Genomic DNA, 6,000 nt, shown 5'->3' with positions numbered 1-6,000 from the left:
TTTCTTCTCTAACCCCTACTCCTCGTTGGTTCTTAGCATGAGGTTCCTTTTCAAAATCTTAAAATAAAATCCCCCCCTCAAAGAAATTTTGCTTACAAAATCTTGAAGAGTTGCTTGAAAAAGAAAGAAAAAGCAAGCATAAAGAGCCAAGTGCTTATATTCTGGCCAAGTTATGAGCCTGTGAGAACAAGAGCTTGGGGGGAGGGGGGGCTGTTAACTCCACGCCTGCCAGCAGAACTTGCTGTTTCCCTCTGGGTTTGCATTGCCTGCAAAGCTTATCTTGCCCTCCTAAGCAGAGGCCAGCCCACTACAAAGATCTGGGAACTGCAACGAAACCCATGACAGTCTGAAGCAGCAGCTCCCTTGCTGCCAGCCTCCAGATTCTCATCTGTCACCTCAGACCCGGACTAGTTGACAGAGCAGCAGAATTTCAACTCCAATAGGCTTGAACGTGTTTCTGAGCAGAGAAGCAGAGCTAAAAAAGGGAAGGGCTTGAAAGTGTTTCTCTTGGGTATTTGTCAAACTTTTATTTCCTGGCTGGAAGCAGAGAGGGGATTGAACTCCAACTTCAGTTTTCTACCAGAACTCTGGGTCCAGACACCTATCTGAAGGTAAATTTCTGTACATTTACTGCATTGGTAATTGCTTTTATTAAGATGATTTGCTGTGATCCGATATAACTGTTTAATGTTTGCTTAAGTAATGCAAAGCCATTCATTTAAAAATATCTGTATATGATGTATAGAAAAGCTCCCTTCATAGGGAATTTTACCATCTGTATTCATGTTTTCCTTCTCTCTACCAGATTAAATCACAAGCTCTAGCAAATGAGGGTTTTAGAAGGACCAAGAACAGAGATGAAAAATAGTTGTTAGCCTGAGTAGCATTCAGACCTTGGGGAAGCTTGAATGTTGAAATATCTTTTGTAGACATATTTCATTAAACATGAAATAAACCATGGGGAAAATTGTTTTCTAAAAGAAATAATAATTTTTAAACCGAAATAATTTGCCTGTTTTCCATGTTTAAATTATTTTGCCTTTCTAAGAGGCAGGAAAACTCCTCTAATCATATATTCAGGTTGGATCATTTTTGTGTTATTTCAAGTTATCCTTTCCTGATTCTCTTTTTATTGCTTTATAGAGAATATTTTTATGCCTCCTCTTGTCCTTTGTTAAGATTCATATTATACATGGGCATGCAATTTCTCATTTCTGATGCTGTCTTATTTAGAAAAAGCCAACTGAAGGAAGGAGAACTAAAGAGCTAAAGATGTTATGATAGCTCTTGTGTCATAAGATGCTATGATTCCTGGCTCTGTCTTCTGTCATACAGCACTAAATGTCACTGATGCTAATCCATTCCTCCAGATACTAAAGGTCACCCTGCCGAAACCATGCTTTCAACTGCAGATCAATACTGCACAAACACTGCAGCAAGCGGTGCTGCAGGATTATCTCATTTTCACTGCCTTCCTTCTGTAGAGGCTAAATATGTCACCGCTTCCCTGGCCATGGGCTTCAGCACTCTGAATAGAAATGTTCACTCCATCTAACTCAGTAAAATCTTTCTTTGTATTCTCCCCTTTCTCTTATACACCAGCTTCTTTAGCTGACAGATTACTCAGGTCTAGATTGTTATGGCTATGGCTTTTTTTTTTCTTAAAAGATTTCAGGAAGATTTAAAATTCTATTTCTTTCCAACCAATAAGATCTACCCAAACAGGGAAGTCCACTGCATCTGTTTTCACATTCAATCAACTCACATTGCCTTCTGCATTTTGGAAAAGAATATGTATGTTTTATTTGTGGATCATGCCTTTTTTCTTTCAGATAATTTTTGTGCAGCCATTGAGCAATTAGAATACTAGAGATTATTTTCCTTCTCCTTTTGGGATTTAATCCCTAATAGCCTTCCTGGCACCATTTCATGTATCAAGTAAGCAGAAATAATAAATAGTGATAACAGAAATGAAGTGCAGAGTGATGTATCTGGATAAGTCCAAAATATTACTCACTTCATTTCCTCTTCACTGTTATTTTACTCCATTGAATTGTAGCAAGACTGAAACATTGATATTTTAGTTAAATGTAGCACATATTGGGGACATTTTTCAATCAAGAAGAACATAAACAACTTTTATGAAAACTTGGGGTGTGCTTTTCTTCTATCACTTTTAAGTTCTGAAAATTCTCCTGGTTTTATGGAAAAGGAACCCACATAAATCCAAGAGAATTTCCCTGATAAGCCTAGCTGCCTGAGAGATGGATTTCCAGCTAGGCCAGAACACGGCTCTTGCAAGTCTCATAGGGCGTCTGCTTTCAAAGGCTGTGTCTGTGATACATTACCACCTAAAACCAGCCATAAGCATCAAAAAATGGACTGAACTCTGGAAAACAAAGTGTGTGGTCCAAAGGTAGGACCCTAGTCTAATAATTTCAGTAAGACCATGAACTCTGGTTACACATGACTGTGTAGATTTGGCACATGATATTATAACACACAGACCTGGTTTGTATCTAGATTTTTTTCCCCACTAAATAACGCCAGGATTTGGGACAAATAACTGCACCTTTTTGTGACTCGGTCTCTTCATTTGTGAAATAGGAACACAAAATTAAATGCTGAAGAAATTTGATGTGAAAATCCAGTGGGGAAAGTAGCAATGCTTGGTACATACAAAAGAATCCGTTGATCAGAGCAAATATAAAAGCATTGGCCTAGCCAGAGATGCTGTTGAAAACCTGTGGAGAAAGGGAAGAGACCTAGATTTTTTCCCTTATTTCTTCCTTGTGTGCATTCTACTCAGCACATAAATGCCAGGTCTAGCTCTAAGTCAGCATGGAAGTGGACAGAACATGGACTTCTGAGCCTTATACATCCAGGGTGGACCTCTGCCTCTTACAGCCTAAACGTCTACTTCACACTGCTTGCACTCAGTTTACCCCTGTATTCAGCAAAATAATGGAACTGGAGTTTTTGACCCCTAGCTCCATCTCCAGGAGTTCCACATATCAAGTCCAGCCACTAGCTCCCATTTGCCAAGTAAAGAGACATCAAGGTGAAGGGCAAAGAAAGGTGAATTTATGATGCGGCAGCCATGGGAAGACATGTTTAGCCATCATCAGCTATTTTCAGAGGCACAGACATTTGCCTTAGGTTAAATAGAGAGAGCTGGGGGCAAACAAGGAGAAAGTGTGCCTGGTTACAATAGTTCCAAGTCCCAGGCAGGCTCAGAGATGGCTTCCCGTGGCCTGAGAGCCCATTGTCTCCATTGCTCAGCTAAAGCATGCTTAGATGAGCTGCTATTTCCTGGGTTCCAAGGTGACTACAAAGTGACTGCAGGGGAGGATGCTCAGGGCAGAAGACATAGGTACAAAACAGAAACCCCTAGAATGTCTACCCTTCATCCTGTCCCAAGAATCCTTTATCCAAGTAGGCTGTCAATGTTTCTCAAGAAAATAAAAAGGGAAGATTTAAAGCACCTCTGACAATGATCAATAATAATAATAATTTTAATGTAAAGATCAAACACAATATTTACTCACTACCAGGAATAGCACTTTACAGAACACTTAACACACAGGAAATTTTACTGGAAATTTTGTTCACAAGAAATCTTATATAACAGTGAACTTATCAGCCCTGCACTTAAGATGGTGTTTCTCCTTAGTTGCAAGACTGGAGATGAAAAAGAACATGTTCTTTGAGTTATCTTTTTCTTTCAATTCAAAGACATGGAAAGACATCTGACATCCCCCTGGGGGACCCCGACTCCAGCTATTTGTTACTGTGAGTCTTTCTGCTTCACCAATTGGCAGCAGCATTATGGCCCAGTCAAGAGAGGAGCAATTTCTGTCACAGCCTGCCTCAGGCCAAGCAAGGGGACAGGCTGCTTTGCAGTCCATCCTGCTTTATTGCCCTCCTTGGACAAAGGGGAGAGCCCCCAACATTTTTCCTTTCAGATCTTTTCTAAAGGCAAGAATAGGGCTTTTGACTTGCCTTGGCAGTCTTTTTGTTGTGTTTTTTCTTCTCTCACTGACATTCAAATGAAAAGGATTTTTTTTTTGTTTTATTTTGTTGTTTTTTGTTTTGGTTTTGGTTTTTGTCACCCTCTCTTCTTATGTCTCTAGCATTGAGATGTCAGCTGCTTTTCCTGGCTGTGGGAAGCAGGCGCCCCTGTTGTCATGGCAATGGAAGGGTGGAGAGAAACTCCCAAGTTATGACCCACTGTGTGAACCGCTCCTAGTTGGCTTTAAAAATCCTTCTTTGGAAGTGAAGACGCCAGTCCTGGCACATTTCCTTCCTATTATGCAACCAACTTATACACAGCAACTGCAGTAGTGAAATGTTTCCTTTAGAGATTCAGAGAACAGAAGGGATTAAGAAAATGAACAAGAAAGGGAGAAACAACATGGTCTCTCAGACGGAAATGGTCCCTCTTGACATCACCCATTTCACACGCCACAGCCATCTCCCGAGCCCCCGCCTTCATGCGCTGTTCTTCCAGGCAGTCTCCACTTGAATCTTGACACTCCTTCTTTCCTAGTCCTTTCTTTCTTTCTTTCTTTCTTTTTTTCGGTTGTGGAGCTTGAACTCAGGGCCGTGGCACTGTCCCTGAGCTTTTTTGCTCAGCATTAGAGTTCTACCACTTTTAGCCACAGCTCCACTTCTGGGTTTTTAGGTGGTTAATTGGAGATAAAAGTCCCAAGGGGGCTGGGGCTATGGGGATGGGAGACCAGAGTGCTTGCCTCATATACATGAAGCCCTGGGTTCGATTCCCCAGCACCACATATACAGAAAAGAGCCAGAAGTGGCACTGTGGCTCAAGTGGCAGAGTGCTAGCCTTGAGCAAGAAGTCAGGGACAGTGCTCAGGCCCTGAGTTTAAGCCCCAGGACTGGAAAAAAAAAAAGGAAAAAGAAAACACAAAACTTCGGGCTAGGAATACGGCCTAGTGGCAAGAGTACTTGCCTCCTATACATGAAGCCCTAGGTTCGATTCCTTAGCACCACATATATAGAAAAAGCCAGAAGTGGCGCTGTAGCTTATGTAGTAGACTGCTAGCCTTGAGCAAAAAGAAGCCAGGGACAGTGCTCAGGCCCTGCGTTCAAGCCCCAGGACTGGCAACAAAACAATAAACAAAAAAGTCCCAAGGACTTTCCTGCCCAGGCTGAGTGAACTACAATTTTCAGATATCAGCTTTGTGAGTAACTAGGATTACAGGCATGAGCCAACTAGGTCTGGCTCTCTCCCTTTTATTTTTTTTTAAGCAGGTTACTGGCCTTGAACTCTCTTTGTAGCCCATGCTGGCCTAGACTTGCAATTCTCCTGCCCCTACTTCTTATGTACTACCTTTTAAATCTTATCTGCTCTGTGCCTCTTCCTTCTCATCTGTGAAACAGACATAACAGTAGTTCAAAAAACAGTCATGAGAATTTAACGAAACAGTGTATTAAGATACTTACTGTACTATCTACTCATGGTAAAGACTGGCTGCTATCTCAAGAGACTTCACTTCTCCTGAATGGGAATAAGAGCTCATTCATATTACCCTTACAAGATTACTTAAAATAATTTACATGAATGCTTAGTATAGAGTAGTTGTCATTTATTTATTCATGATGCAGTCTAGCTGATAGGAATGGACTTTTTGAATGGAATTGACCTGTGAATAAAGTATGAAACAGTGGTCTCAGAATTATGCTAGCATAAATGTAAACCAGTGAATTTGTGAAGGAAAGACATAATTCTGAATTTTTAAAATATTTCCTATGAGTAAAGAAAACTATAACCATCTTGACTAATACTAAGGCAACCTCTCTCATATGAAAATGGGCCAGTGACTCACATCTGTAATGCTAGCTACTCAGGAGCCTCAGATCTGAGGCTGGAGAGTCCAGTCAGCCCCAGCGGGCAAGTCCATGAGACTCGTTATCTCCAACAAACCACCAAAACTCCAGAAGTAGAGTTGTGGCTCAAACAGCCACAGCCTTGAGAGA

At 41.1% G+C, this 6,000-nt stretch overlaps 1 protein-coding gene across 1 annotated transcript in view; it reads left to right on the top strand.

Annotated features, from left to right (window-relative positions):
* Positions 1-279: 279 nt before the first annotated feature.
* Sparcl1 (SPARC like 1) overlaps positions 280-6,000 on the top strand; it is a 37,186-nt gene continuing 31,465 nt past the window's right edge. Inside the window, exon 1 of the mRNA XM_048364263.1 lies at positions 280-611. The gene's annotated coding sequence lies outside the window, so the exon portion shown is untranslated. The remainder of the gene's footprint in view (positions 612-6,000) is intronic.

Source organism: Perognathus longimembris, chromosome 16 (assembly GCF_023159225.1).
Source record: "Perognathus longimembris pacificus isolate PPM17 chromosome 16, ASM2315922v1, whole genome shotgun sequence".
Lineage (NCBI taxonomy): Eukaryota > Metazoa > Chordata > Mammalia > Rodentia > Heteromyidae > Perognathus > Perognathus longimembris.
This window is presented reverse-complemented; position numbering and strand designations above follow the sequence as displayed.